Raw genomic sequence first — 14,586 nt, 5'->3', positions numbered from 1 at the left:
TTTTGGAGCTCAAGAAGAGTGTCATTGTTTCCCATTTGCCATGAAGTGATGGAACAGGATGTGATGACCTCTCTCAAGCCAGCTTTCCCACTTTTCCCCACTGAGTACCCCCACCCCACTCAGCCTGGAGAGTCTACTGCAGGGACTGGGGAAGGGGAGGGGGCAGCCACCCCTGGACCCACATCCTGGCAGTAGGCTGCTTGGGGTTGACTGGGACTAAGGGCAAGGGTGACCAGAGCCCATGGTTCTCAGCTGTGACCAGCCCTGACCTGGACCACACGTGGATGGGGATGTAAGCAGGGGCACACGAAATTACAGGGGAACTTCGGGTTCCATCCATTTCAAAAAGCTGTCACTGTCCAGGAAGAGCGCCCAGGACCCTGACCCCTCACACTCTCAGCTCCTGGTGGGGCCCCAGCTGATAAGACAGAGAAAGTCAAGGCAGTTTACTCAAGATCCATTTATTCTTTATAGTTGTGCCAACATGGGGACATGCTCCTTCACCAAGACAGGAGATCTTTCCATTCACTGTAACAACCTGTGCAGAAAGCAGGGGTCTCAAGGTTCCAGCTGTGAGACACTCCAGACTAATTTGCAAACCTCACTGACATTCTCCCCTCGGGCGGGGGTATAATCCAGAGACAGCTCAGGCCTGCAGGGTGGGCCTGCAAAGAAGATCCTGCACCTCCCAGCTGGAGGACTTCAGGACCACACCCTGGGGTGCCTGCAGGGCTGCGGCCACTGCAGGCGGACACCACTGCCTTCGGGCGCCTTCCTGCCCCCTCCCCAGCCCTGACCCTGTTGCCGGCTGTCATCTCTGGTTCTGAGCTCCGAGTGGCCTCTGTTCAAGCTTCTGTATCGCGCAGAGCCGCTGCCCCAACCCTGCTGAGCCACACCAGGGGCAGAAGCACACGCCGCTACTGCTTTTCAACACGTGACGCGATAAGCCCACACGTTCTTCTTCAGAGGAACTCCCAAGGCCATGCCTCTCCCAGGCTCTGTGCTGCCCTCGGGTCTGGCGGTGCATGGCTGCTGGGCTGCTCTCCGGGGTTCCCACCTGCAGACAGGAAACCGAGGGGACCCACTAGGCACGCCTCCCGGCGCTGGAGCGGCCGGACGAGGCCCCTCCCCGGTCAAGCCTCCTTACCTTGGGTGGAGACCTCAGGACAGCAGCGGGGTTCCGGAAGGCAAAGACAAGCCTCCTCGGCCTCATCCCCCGAACATTCCACGCAGTTTCCAGGGGGTTCAGCCAGTGGGGGTCCTCAAGAGGGTGGGGAAGGACATGCCGCCGCCAGGCTCAAAGGTGGACAGACTGGACCTGCTGCGACCTGCAGCCGCTGACTTCCAGCAAGTCCGCGTCACCCCTGCCCCGCTCCAGTGGAGAAGCTACAGAAAACGCAAGCGCAGAATACAACATGTGGGCAAAAAATCTAGTAGCAGCCACAAGTTCAAGATCATTCTTAGAAAAAACAAAACAGCACACCCAACTTGATCTCAAAACCAACCAGATACACACTGTGCAGACAGCCCTCACCTGCCCTGCGGGAGGGACCACAGGGCGTGACGGCTGGCTCACCCGAGCTCAGGGGAGCTGGCTTCCACCGTCACGAGACCCTCACCCCTGCAGGCAGGGAGTCGCCAGCTGCATCCTGCCCCCCAGTTCTGTCCAGGGCAGCTTTCACTGTCGGGTCCTCGAACACCCCCAAAAGCACCCCCACAACTGATTCCAGCAGGCTGCACACTCTCCCCAACACACCCCTAACTTGCCACCCAGGTGCCCCGTCAGCTAATGACCCGACTCCCCTCCAGGATTTCATACACTGCCCATACCCAGATTCTGGCAAACCACTGTCACTGTGAGGGTCCAGAAGGTGTCAGACCCGCCAGCCTCCTGCCCAACTTACCCATCCTGACAGGTGTCCTGAAGAGTCCCACCTGCAGCTCTCCCTACCATGGACCAGCCGCGCTTACGATCTGTGAGATGGAATCTAAGCAGCGACTCATCCCAGACCCTGCCCCCCTGCAGCAGTGCTGCCGGCCGCACCCCCTGGCCTTCCCTCAAGGGACTCCTTACATCGGGCGCCCAGGGCACAAGGACTCGTAGGCTGGGTGGCACAGGACACCAGCTCAGCAGCCCTCAGGCAGGGAGGCACGTCACAGGTGCCCAAGGACTCCTAAAAAGTCCTCCCCGGCCTTCTCTTCTGCGCACGTGGGAACAAGGGGCTCCCTCGGGCAGTGCTCGGAGATGTCCGGCTACAAACCATTCTTAGTGCCCACGGTTCTGAGCACTGAGCGTAGAAATAGCCACTTCCTCTCTGCCCCAACGGCACGGGCGCAGCAGGGCGGCCGCACCCGTGGTGCCGGCAAGTCCGGCATCTGCAGGGCAGTGCCCACCCCCCGAGGCCTCAAGGAACAGCTTCTTACCTTGGTCAGGAGCATGAGGCTGCTCACTCTCGCCTTCGTTCACAGGCTAACAGTCGCCGTCCTCCCTGTATCAAATAACAAGAACGGTTGGTCCAGAATCTGCGAGGAGAAGCTACTACTGAGTATTTAAAACTAACGAAGGGGGCTGCTGGCATGGAGCCCCTGGCGGTCAGCTCTGAGGCTGCCACGGTCTGCCGGTGCCAACGCCCGCAGCAGGCTGGTGTCTGATGAACTCGGGGGACCACAGCACAGCCAGGCTCCTCTGCCCATGGAATTTCCCAGGAAATACCAGAGTGGCTTACCATTCCCTTCTCCGGGGAATCTTTCTGGCCAAGGCACTGAACCCAAGTTTCGTGGGTCTCCTGCACTGGCAGGCGGATTCTTTACCACCAAGTCACCGAGGAAGCCCATCCAGGAGGACCCCTGCGCCCCCTTCAGAAATCTCTGCACCTTCTCTCCCAGGGAGCTACCAGTGAGACACTAGATAAATCAATGGATCAGAAAAGTACAATTAACAAGGCGACAGAGAAAAAACGCTCTGGAATTTAAACAGGCCTCACCGTAGGCTACTGCAGCTGGTCTTTGGAACTATCTATCTGGCACCTTTTTCATTTAAAGAGTTTCTAGCTGTAAAATCTACCATAAAATTAGAGTCGCTTCGTGTGAATATCCTGTAACATTTCAATCCACCTAAAACAAGTTCAATTATGACAGTTGCTAGGTGGCTTTGAGCTCACCTTCGAAAGGGAAATTTCAGCGCCACCATTTTGTAATGCAAGCAGGTCAGCCTTACTGAAACCTACCCATCTTTCCTGCTGGTCGCTGAGCCAGAGAGCAAACACCCACCTGCTGCCGCTCCTCACACGGCAACCTCGGGGTGTCCTGGGGCCCAGCCAAGCGCCAGGAGAGAATTATAAGGCGTTCTTACACGACAGGCTTCTGGCAACACACACCCACCCTCGGTGGGCACTGTCAAGTGTCAGACTATCAATCATCCAGAGGTCCACCGGCCAGAACACTGGGCGTAGACCGAGCCTCTTTCCTCTCTGCCACCTCATGACGCAGACGTGACACGGCAGCCACACCTGCAACGCCTCTAGGGGCAGCGCGGGGAGGACCATGACACCCGTGGGTCCGAGTCCCGGGACTGCCTATGCGCTTGCGGAGCGCGCGACGAGGCCCTCCACCTGTCTGCACCCCAAACCAGGTACCTTCCGGTTGACTCCCTGCTTCATTTCGGGCTGTGTGGAAAACCGAGGTTAAAATACAGCGTGCAGACCCCAGGGGACAGAAGGGCCGCGCTAGGCATGCCGCTCCCCCCCTCCCCCGCAATGTTGTGGGAAGGGGACCCCCGCTCCCACACCTGCCACGCTACACCCACGGATAACCCGCAGACCGCCTAGCTTTGAGACAGGACCCAGTATAGAGAGGCGATCAGTACGTTTAAAAACAAAACCAGACGCTAAAAGCTCCTGCGCTTCGGCTCCCACCGCAACGAGCCGGAAGGTTGGCTGGGCGGGGTGGGGGTGTCGCGGCACGTGCCCCTAATGTCCCAACTCACCCGTTAAGCCACCGCTGCCTCGCCATGTTCCCGAGGCTTCCAAGCCAGGAAACTGCGGAGAGCACCCCGGGCGGAGACGCCGGGCGCGGGGCTCGGTCGCGGGCGGGCCCTGGGGCAGGCGGGCGCTCGGCCTCCCATCCAGAGGCCGTAGCGGGCCGCCACCGTCCTCTCCATCCCCGCCGCCCAGAAAGGACGCGCGAGCGCGCGCCGGGCCTTTTATAGCGCGGACGGCGGCCCGCGAGGCCCAGCCCGCGCCCTCCCCGAGTTCGCCGGCGCCGCGGCGCCATCTAGCGGACCCTCCCGGCCGCACCGCGTGCTTGGCGCCCGCGGCCCTCGCTGAGCTCCCCTGTCGCGACCTCCGGCCAGCAGCGCCCTGGGTGGGGGCGATCCTCGCGCGGCCCCCGCGCCTCCGACGGTGGGGTGGGACCTACCTTCCGTGGGGGGCGGGACAGCTCGAGCTAGCTTCTGCAAAACACTTGGACGCTTGCTCCTTGGAAGAAAAGCTATGACTGACCTAGACAGCGTATTAAAAAGCAGAGACAAAGGTCCGTCTAGTCACCGACAAAGGTCCGTCTAGTCACCGACAAAGGTCCGTCTAGTCAAAGCTATGGTTTTTCCAGTAGTCATGTATGGATGTGAGAGTTGGACCATAAAGAAAGCTGAGTGCCCAAGAATTAATGCTTTTGAACTGCGGTATTGGAGAAGACTCTTGAAAGCCCTTTGGACTGCAAGGAGATCCAACCAGTCCATCCTAAAGGAAATCAACCTTGAATATTCATTGGAAGGTCTGATGTTGGAGCTGAAACTCCAACACTTTGGCCACCTGATGCGAAGAGCTGACTCATTGGAAAAGACCCTGATGCTGGGAAAGATTGAGGGCAGGAGGAGAAGGGGACAACAGAGGATGATATGGTTGGATGGCATCACCGACTCAATGGACACGAGTTTGAGCAAACTCCAGAAGGTGATGGACAGGGAGGCCTGGCGTGCTGCAGTCCACGGGGTCAAAAAGAGTCGGACATGGCTGAGCAACAACGAAAGCACTTTGAACCAGGTGAGGCCCGGTGTGCGTGTCCTCCAGGGGATCTTCCTGACCCAGGGATCAAACCTGGTCTCCTGCCTTGCAGGCAGATTCTTTACCATCTGAGCCACTAGGGAAGCTCGAAGCCCAGAGGCACTTGATAACTAACGCCTGCCGCCTGCCGTAGTGACTGCCCCAGCCCACGAGCGCCCCTAACCTGGGGCCAGCTCTTTGTTCCCTGCAGAAGGGCCTCCGCCTTCTGGGAGGCTTGGCTTTGCTGTTCCTCTGCCATAGCCCCCTGGAGCCCCTGCCCCCAGGGTGGGTCTGGGGTCCTGCGAAAGCCTTCTTCACCTCTCCTACAGTGCAGAGACCTTCGTCAAGCCCCGCTCAGGAGGGGTTACCTAGGTGTCGGCTCTGACTTGGGATGGGGGCTGCCCGGGAGCGCTGGGGAAGCCTTGAGGTGGGGTCAAGGAGGACCCACCATGGCTTCATTTTCCTGAGACGCCTCACAAGCTCACAGGTTACGGCCTGTTTGGGCTACACCACTGTGAAAAGTGTTCCTAACAGGATTCTCTGTGATTGGGGCCAGAGGGGGGAGTCCCAGACCTGCCTCCCAGGGCAGCCCCTTGGGCCACTTAACCGAGAGCGTTCCAGCCACACCACGTTCCTGGGCAGATGGGGTGCCCCCTCCTTGAAGCCCATAGTGAGTGGTGGGGCCTGGTTTCGTGGGGGCAGGCTGAGCTAGCTTTGGGACAGAAGGACCCCTCCCCTCCTACCCGCCCAACAGCCACAGTGACCAGCTGGCAAGCTGCAGACTCAATTCTCCAAGGACAGGAAGCTTCCAGAACTGGACAGGGGTTCCTGGGCCCTCTCGCAGGTGCCCTGGGCCCTGGGATCCAGTGCTCCAACACCCTGGCCCTGTGGCGGGCCGACACGCTCTAGTCCCCGAGGCAGGTGGTGATGATGCGGTGGGCCACGCCGCTGAACTGGGTGGCGGTGGCACGGATGGTGGTGGCGGGGTGCTCCTTGCCCTCCTGGGGCCCAGGCAGTGGGAGGGGGCCACCTTCCTGAACAGCTCCTGGGGGGGCCACCAGCAGCAGGAGGCCGAGCCCCGGGGTGGGTGGCGGCAGCAGCAGTCTCCAGCCTTCGGTCGCCTTCCCTGCTGGCCGAACCTCTCGGCTGCCCTCCTCGGGGCTTCAGCCCCAGCATGTGGACTGCTGCTTTCCCAAACAAGGCTCAGAGTGGCCGAGAAGACCTTAGAGTTTGGAAAGTGTGACCACTGTTAAGATCATGTTTGCATTAGACCAGGAATCTTCCTTCTGGGGGTCTGAGCTAAACAAAGATTTATGGACTCACGTGTTCCCTTCAGCACAGCGATGGGAGAGAAAAATCAGAAAGGGACTCAACAGTTACACGTTTCGGGGGCCCCGGAAAATTCAGAAGAGGAAGGGGATGGACTGGCCGATGTCCACCAGGGGGAACCGGGTTCCAGAAACGCACATGCCCTGGAATCCCCCTCCCCCACCGTGGCTCAGGGCACACGAGGGGTGGGCGGGGTGAGAATGGGGCACTGCCTGCTAGGGTGGGAAGGCTCTGGTCTTCAGTTCTTCATTCCTTCGGAATCGATTCTCTCACATTTACTCTCCTTGCAGTGGTTGTTCAGTCACTGAGTTGCGTCTGATCTTTTCGACCCCATGGACTGCAGCGTGCCAGGCTCCTCTGCCCTCTACTATCTCCCAGAGTCCATGTCCACTGAGTCCGTGATGCTAGGTAACCGTCTCATCCGCTGCCCCTTGCTTCTCCTTGAGCTTCAGGCTTCACTCCACAGGTGAGTGGTGAGTGGTGAGTGGGTAAGGTCCTCCTGCCCTGTCCCCCCTGCCTGTGGATGGCGAGCCCCATGACAGCCCCCAGCATCCCCGCCTCCAGGCCCACATCCTGTGTGCCTCCTCCCTGAGGGTGGAGGGGCTTTGGGACTGGGTTCAGATGAACAGAATCAGGCAAAAGCGGTATGCTGTCATTTCCAAGACTCGCCGATGCAAAGTCTGTGACTCCGCCTGGTCCCTCCTCCTGGGTTCCTCTCTCCTGTCTCTGTCTCCCTGTCTCGAATGCAGTGTTCTAGAGAGGCAGGATCAGAGGTTATGAGGTGCCCCGAGGCTCCAGTACAAAGAACTGACATTGGGTCCCAGCCCACAGACAGGAAAGACCTGAACCCCCATCCAAACGGAATCCACCAATGACCTCAAAGACAGTCCTGCCCTGATGGAGCCTCAGCTGGGACCACAGCCCAGCCTCCTGGGCAGCCTCGGGGCAGAGGTCCCCATCTGAGCAGAGCCTGCATCCTGGTCACAGACGCTGTTCGAGGGTCAGCGTTTGCCCTCATGCGTGTGCGTGCTAAGTCGCTTCAGTCGTGTCTACCTCTTTGCAATTCTGTGTACTGTAGCCCACCAGGATCCTCTGTCCATGGGATTCTCCAGGCAAGAATACTGGAGTGGGTTGCCATGCCCTCCTCCAAGGGATCTTCCCGACCCAGGGATCAAACTCCTGTCTCCTGTGGCTCCTGCGTTGCAGGAGGATTCCTTACCGCTGAGCCACGGGGGAAGCCCCTTGCTCTTGGAAGTGAGGGGAACGCCATCACAGGGCACAGACCCCAGGACATCTGTCCAGGCCCAGGTCTGCCCTCCCCCCACCTCCCCTCCCCCTCCATCTCCGGCCACCCTGGCTCCCGCCTCACCTGCCCTCTAGCCAAAATCTCTTCCTCCTCCGAGTCTCTGACCACCCGCCCCCGCCACCCCTCCGCCGGCCCCCCACCCCTCCACCACCCCCAGCTCACTGCTCCAAGCGTGCAGGGCTGGCCACACCTCTGACCCCAGCTCACTGCTCTGAGCATGTAGGGCTGGCCGCCCCTGTCTTTCTGGTCACGGCACCGGTGTCCCGTGGAGCCTTGTAGACCCCCAGGGCTCCCGGCCCACCCCCAGGACCCTGACTCAGCTCCCTGGAGCGCGTGCTCTTCTCTCACGTGGACTTGCTCACCTGCTCTCGTCCACCTGCCCCTCCAGGCCGCGAGCTCCTGCAGGGCAGGAACCATCTGTCATGTCAGCACCACCCCCAGGCCCGACATGGCCCCTGTTCTTCGTGCTGGGGAGGCAGTAGCTGAACCATCAACAGAGGGTCTCAGAGCCCCCTCCCGCCTCTGAGCAGCTGACACTGTGGGCCTGGAGGCTAACAATAAAAGGTGCCTGTTGAGTCAGAGGCAGGGGGACGCCCAGAATGACCCTGCGCTATTCTCCACGGAGCAGAGTGGGCACTGACCGCCCCCTCGTGGTTATCTCCAGCACTGCAGCCCCAGTCAGGAAAAGCAGAGACCAAATCCCTTGTTTGGGGTCCAGGTTCCCGGATCGCTCAACGGGTAAAGAATCCGCTTGCGATGCAGGACACACACTGGGAAGATCCCCTAGAGAAGGGAAAAGGCAGCCCCGTCAATACTGTTACCCAAAAAGCCCCGTGGACAGAGGAGGCTGGCGGGGCATGACGGCAACTCAGCAAGGCAGTGGTTCCACCAGGGCCCACCCCCGAAGGAGCAGAGCCTGCCCGCTCCTGGGCGAGAGGGACCCCAGCGCCTCCCTCGCCGCCTCCCCCCTCCACTGTCCCCATGCCCAGGTCACTCCGGAGGCCTCCTCACCCCAACCAGGGGTCCAAATGAGGACCCCCGGAGGCCAGCAAGGAGGGTCTTGTCACTGGTCCCCGATGGGTGGTCCAGTTCCTGCCCTCTTCTGCCCCGCCCAGGCCCCCAGTCCCCCACGTCCCCAGGCTGCCCCCTGCTCAGAAGGACCTCAGGGAGCAGAAAGCTTTTTCCAAGGACTCGGAGCACAGTGGGTCACGGATGGGGGAGCAAGGCCAACAGACTCTCCTGCAATCTTATAGGGCCTCTGGGACCACCCCGTCTAAGCAACCCCTCTACATGGGAGTAAGCTGAGGCCTCCTCTCCTGTAGCCCCTCCACGCTGGGGAGGAGCCTCATCCTAGTTCCCGGTGCCCAGAGTGGTGGACACAGGACCCCAGACCCTGTCTTCCCCAGGCCTCTCTAGGGATGGCCCAGGGGCCACCCTGGCGACCCCCTTCCCATGCTATGGGCAGGGCATGTTGCTGGGGGTCACTATCTCTGTCCCCAACCTCCTCCTCACCCCTCTCCCCTGCCCTCATGTGCACACCCCTCTGACCCTCAGCAGGACAGTCAGTGAGTGTGAGCGTGTGTGTGCAAGCGCGCACCTGCGCCCTCTAGGGGACGCCCAGAGGAATCGGCCCCATGGGAGGGGTGCGCAGGGGTCCTCCAGGACCTGAGGCGCTCTCATCCCAGAGGAAACCCCCGGGGAGGGGTGAGGCCGGCTGGGGGAGGGGTGAGGCCGGCTGGGGCAGTGGGAACCAATCCTGTCCTTCTAGACTCTGTCCACGTCCCGGGCCGGGGCCTCATGGCGGGTTGGACGGGGACCTGCATCAGCCCAGCTCCGCGAGGACGCGCCCAGGCTCTCTCCTCTGGACGGGTGTGGTGGACACCCGCTCGGGGTCATACTGGCCTCCCTCCTGCTTGTCGGCCGGGCCTCACGATCACGGCCAAGAGCGCGCGGGAGACCCCAGGATGCGGGGCACTTGACCCCGCCCACAGCGCGCATGCGCCTCTGGTCGTGTGTCCTGACGCTTGCTGACCGCTCTGCGATCACCGCTCCCCTCTACCGTCCCCCGCCCTCCCCCGGCCCAAGTTCCCTGGGCCCTGAGCCCACCCTCCCGGACGGGTGGGCTGCAGCACAGTGGGCTGGCTGGGTTGGACATCTGGGGACCCGAGGGTCACTGAATCTACCCCGCCCAGCTTTGCTGGTCACCAGACTCCATCCCAGGGTCCAGCTCAGGGCATGGCCGGGTTAGGGGGACCCGCAAGGGGACAGACACCCGGTCGGGGCCGGGAGAAGGTCTGGGGCCCCTCCTCTTCCTTCTCCACCCTTCCCGCCACCCCATTTGTCTCTCTCACAGGACCCCAGGCAGAAGTGTAGGTGGGGGCCGGCGGAGGCCTACCACCCAGATGAGGGTGTATTGGGGCACTTACTGTCATCAGGGGGCCCTCTGGGGACTCTGTGACTTCACCCACTTTATAGATGAGCAGTGGTCTCAGGTCAAGCTCACTCAGCTCCCAGGGACCAAGGCCAGCAGTGCGCTGGGACAGTCAGAATCCCCGCTCCTCAGCTTCACTGAGCCCGCGCAGAACAGGAAGCGCTAGACCCCCGTCGCCCTTTCCACCACTTTGCAAATGCTACAGGAGTTTTGAGCCCTCCTGGGCAGTATGGCTTGTCCATTTTTGTCTCATGTAAGGCCGGCCTATCATATACATTCCCACACGGAAAGCAGACAGCCAGTGGGAGGTGGCTGCATGACACAGGGACCCCAGAGCCAGTGCTCTGACTGCCTAGAAGGGTGGAACGGGGAGGGACGTGGGAGGGGGGTTCAGGAAGGAGGGGAAAGTGCAAACGTGCAGCCAGTTCACGCTGATGTACGCCAGAAGCCATCACAGTGTTGCAATTATCCTCTGATTTTAAAGATAGAATTTAAGACAAACAAACAGGCAGATGATCTCTGACGGTCACTGGCTCGTCAGGACGCCCGCTGTCCTAACGTAGCTCTCACTCTCATCAGCTCTGTTCTGTCTCACTCTGTCTCTTCTCGGGCAATTCTTTCCCCACCTAAGCTTGGACCGCAACACTGAGGACGAAATTTATTAATATGAGGCCCATTGCCCTGCCCACAAGACAGCTGGCTGTAGCTTGGCACTGAGTCCTCGTTTCACCCTGGGCAGTTGGCAGGGGAGAGGATGGGGAGGCAGGTGCCCCCGCCCAGAGGGGCTCAGCTGATCTACGCAGCAAAGCAATGCCAGCTCTCCTGGGCCCCAGGGGCCAGAGAGACAGGACCTGCAGCCTCCACAGACGAACCGAAGGACCCCAGCGTGCAGGTGGCCATCAACGGGAAACCGAGTGACTTCTCTAGCTGTGCAAGTCCTGGGGTCACCTTGTCAAGAACCCCAATTTCAGAGAAGAAATGGGGTCTTCTCTGCTCCCCCCCAACATTCTAGGGGGTTCATATTCATTTATACGCTCGGAGCGATGGACACAAGATCTCAGGCCCCCGTGCTCTAGAGGAGCCCTGTGGACGGCCGGCTGAGGGAGCTCCCTGAAAAGTGTGGGGACTATCTCCCAGCAGCCTGGCCTCTCCCCTCCCCATACTAGGTAGGGGCTGAGGATGTTGCTAGGATACAGGATCCCCTGCCCCCTGGCAGAGCTGCCCCCAAGCTCTTTCATCTCATCCTTCCCGGCTCCTCTGCGTGCACTCCCCTCTGACCTCTGGCAGGGCAGTGAGTGAGTAAGTGTGTGTTGGTGTGTATATGTGCACACCTGTGCCCTTGTGGGGACGCCCAGAGGAACGGGTCCCACTTGGGAGGGGTGGGCAGGGGTCTTGCAGGACCTGAGGGACATCCTAGAGTAGACTTGGGAGGTGGGAGCCCCCTCTTTTTCTCTGGACTCTGCCCACTGGTGGCACCTCATGGCCCCAGGCAGACCCTGCCTGCTCTGGCCTCAGTTTCCCAGCCGTCCCTCTCGGCTGGTGGTGGACCCGCACCGCTCGGCCCACTTTGGGTGCGGGTGGGGCTCTCCCGGTCGGGTGAGTGGAGGGGTCGCGCTTGGGGCGCACGATCCTCCCTCCAACCGGGGCCTCGGGTGCACCCGGAGCGGAGCTTCCAGGAGCCGCGTCCACTGGGAGGCGCGCACCCGGCCCGCCGACAGCGTGTGCACACGCAACTCCGACGGCTCCCCGTGCGCCAGGTCCCCCGACCCGCCGCTGCCCTGCCAGCCCCGCGTCCGCTGAGGCGTTTGAAGCGCCCTCGTGGGGCCTCGTCCCCGGCGCGGCGCCGAGGGCTGGAGGACGGAGCTCGGGTGACACCTGTCTGCAGAGAACCTGCACCCCTGACCTTGGAGCGGCCGGGGACCCGCGTCGGTTTCAGAAGCGTGTCGGATGCCAGGAGAGACTGGCCTCTGAACCAAAGACTCGGACTTTTCCCTCGGGGCCCCTCACCTGCCGGACTGGGCTGAGGGGCTGGGAGGACCACGAACTTTCGGCGCTGAGTCCCTGGTCCGGAGCGGTCAAGCTCTGCTTTTGTTCGTCTAAGAGGGGACGAGCTGGAAATGCTGGAAGGTGAGCTGGAGAGCCCTGTCACCCCAGTGACGGAGCCAGGACCTTCAGCCAAGGCACCCCAGGAAGCCGGATCCGCCACCCCCGTCCCCCCCGACTGCTGGGGGGTGAGGCCCGTGCAGGGGGTACCCAGGCGATGTGCCTGGCTGAGACACACAGTCTCGGCTCATTTATGCCTCATCTGTTAGGAGTTGAGGCTCTTCCTTGTGGGTCGACTCCTGGAACACGGGTCACCGCTCCAGTCATTCTGTGCAGATCTGTTTGGGGCTGAGCTGAACACGGCCCTTGCGCCCTCAAGGTTCCTCTTCTCCGGTTGCCTGTTCTGTTTCCGTGTCAGGGACAGAAAGTGATTCCACATTTTACTCTTTGGAGAAAATGAAACATCAGACTTGGACTTTTCCTTAAAATGATACGAAAACTTGTTACCTTTGAAATCTTGCTTGAGGATCGCTTCATGGTTGAAAAAAAAAAAGGCAGCTTTCTTTGAAAGACTCATATTCTAAAAATTCTAAAATCTGAGATAGGGAGGAGAGTTTTCCCACAGTTTCTCAGAAAGGACCCTGGACCAGATATCAGAGAAACTCCCAGGGTGTCCTTGGGTCAGTCACCCTCCCTGGGCCTCAATGTCCTCATCTGTAAAATGAGTTGGGACAGTGGGGCTAGGTGATTTCCAAAGGTTCTCTCAGCTCTGACAGCTGATGATGTTGTTACCAAATGTTCTTTAAGCCATGAAACAGGTGATACAAATGGTTTTTTTTTCTCTTTAAAAGTTATAGGCTAGTAAACGCCCAAACCAGACGGGATCAGCTCTAAGGTGAATTAGTCCAGTGAAGGTCATTTATACCCATGTGTCCCGGAAAGTCCCGTTAAACTTCACCGCCCACGTGCTGCTCCTCCCACGTCATCAGAATTTGTTTTTGACCTCTGGACACTTTGACTCATCTTTTGGGAGGGTTTGTGTTCAACCCGCTTAAGAGTCCCCTGAGTCTCATACCTGGTGAGTCAGTCTCTGAAATATTCACGAATTCCAAGTCCTAGTGTTGAATCCCATCTCCATCCCTGATATGGACAAGTTTTGTAAGCAAACCTCAGCGTCTTGATCGCACTGTGGAAAATGTCATCTCCACGTTTGCTCATGTTTCTCCCCTTTGATGCATTTTGCATGTGTATTAGCTGCGTCGAAACCACAAAGATAAAATTTCTTCCCTGTCCTCTTGCCAAGAGAGACTCTTTTAACCTCTTTTAACCTGGGAGGGTCAAGGCATGCGCTAGTGCCGAGCTGCTGGCTGGAGCATCCCCCAGCCTCTTCTTCTGAGGGTGTCTTCCCCTGCTTCCCCCCGGTGGGGTTTAAGGGGCTGTGGCCCATACTCTTGGGGCAGGCCAGCATTTGAGGCCTTAGCAAGTGCCCAGCTCTGCTTATTCTGGGACCACGACACATCTCCAAGTTGGATGGGAAGAAAATTACTTTCTTTAAAAATTAAAAAACAAAACAAAACTCTGCTTTACTGAGATATAACACACATGCCACATGATCCACCCACTTGAAATATATGTGCTCAGTCGTGTCTGACTCTGCGACCCCATGGACAGTAGCCCGCCAGACTCCTCTGCCCAAGGAATTTTCCAGGCACAAATACTGGAGTGCGGAGCCATTTCCTCCTCCAGGGGATCTTCCAGACCCAAGGATATCTTGATTCTTCACCACTAGTACCATTTAGGAAATAGCAACCCACTAGGTATTCTTGCCTAGAGAATCCTGTGGACAGAGGAGCCTGGGGGCTGCTGTCCATAGGGTCACACAGAGTCGGACACGACCGAAACGACTTAGCATGCATGCATGCATTGGAGGAGGAAATGGCAACCCACTCCAGAATTCTTGCCTGGAGAATCCCAGGGAGAGAGGAGCCTGGGGGCTGCTGTCTATGGGGTGGCACAGAGTTGAACACGACTGAAGCGACTTAGCAGCAGCACCACCTGGAAGCTCAGTATGATTATATGAGATATGAGATTACATGATTATATGAGACATGATATATCTCAATATGATTCAGAGCTTTTTAGTGTATCCACAGAGCTGTGCAACCGTCACCATCATAGCAGAGCATTTTCACCACCTCAGAGAAAACCCTGGGCCCGTTAACAGTCACCCCCCATTTCCCTTATCCCCACAGGCCTAGACAGCCGTTGATCTACCTTTTATCTCTATTTTGGCCTTTTCACAGACATAGAATAGTACACTGTGTGGCTTTGTGTGACAGCACGATGTCAAAGCTTCATCCATGTTTGTGGCACAGATCAATAATTCATTGTTTTGCCAAATAACGTTCCACTGCATAGAGTTACCATACTTTGCTTAT

At 59.1% G+C, this 14,586-nt stretch overlaps 1 long non-coding RNA gene and 2 other non-coding genes across 4 annotated transcripts; all 3 read right to left on the bottom strand.

Annotated features, from left to right (window-relative positions):
• Nucleotides 1-445: 445 nt before the first annotated feature.
• On the bottom strand, nucleotides 446-4,176 carry LOC101110918 (uncharacterized). 2 transcript variants are annotated; one of them, XR_001036058.4, is made up of 5 exons: nucleotides 3,986-4,176; nucleotides 2,727-2,904; nucleotides 2,425-2,489; nucleotides 1,148-1,386; nucleotides 446-1,057 (listed from the first exon to the last, which is right to left on the bottom strand). It is a non-coding gene; the product is annotated as an uncharacterized LOC101110918 (long non-coding RNA). The 2 variants fall into 2 exon arrangements; XR_006059052.1 differs by lacking the exon at nucleotides 2,727-2,904.
• LOC114114248 (small nucleolar RNA SNORA43) lies at nucleotides 2,244-2,377 on the bottom strand. The gene has a single exon (XR_003589078.1). It is a non-coding gene; the product is annotated as a small nucleolar RNA SNORA43 (small nucleolar RNA).
• LOC114114258 (small nucleolar RNA SNORA17) lies at nucleotides 3,400-3,531 on the bottom strand. Its single transcript, XR_003589088.1, has one exon. It is a non-coding gene; the product is annotated as a small nucleolar RNA SNORA17 (small nucleolar RNA).
• Nucleotides 4,177-14,586: the final 10,410 nt, after the last annotated feature.

This window comes from Ovis aries, chromosome 3 (genome assembly GCF_016772045.2).
Source record: "Ovis aries strain OAR_USU_Benz2616 breed Rambouillet chromosome 3, ARS-UI_Ramb_v3.0, whole genome shotgun sequence".
Lineage (NCBI taxonomy): Eukaryota > Metazoa > Chordata > Mammalia > Artiodactyla > Bovidae > Ovis > Ovis aries.
Note: the sequence above shows the minus strand (reverse complement) of the source record. Positions and strands in the feature narration are given on the sequence as shown.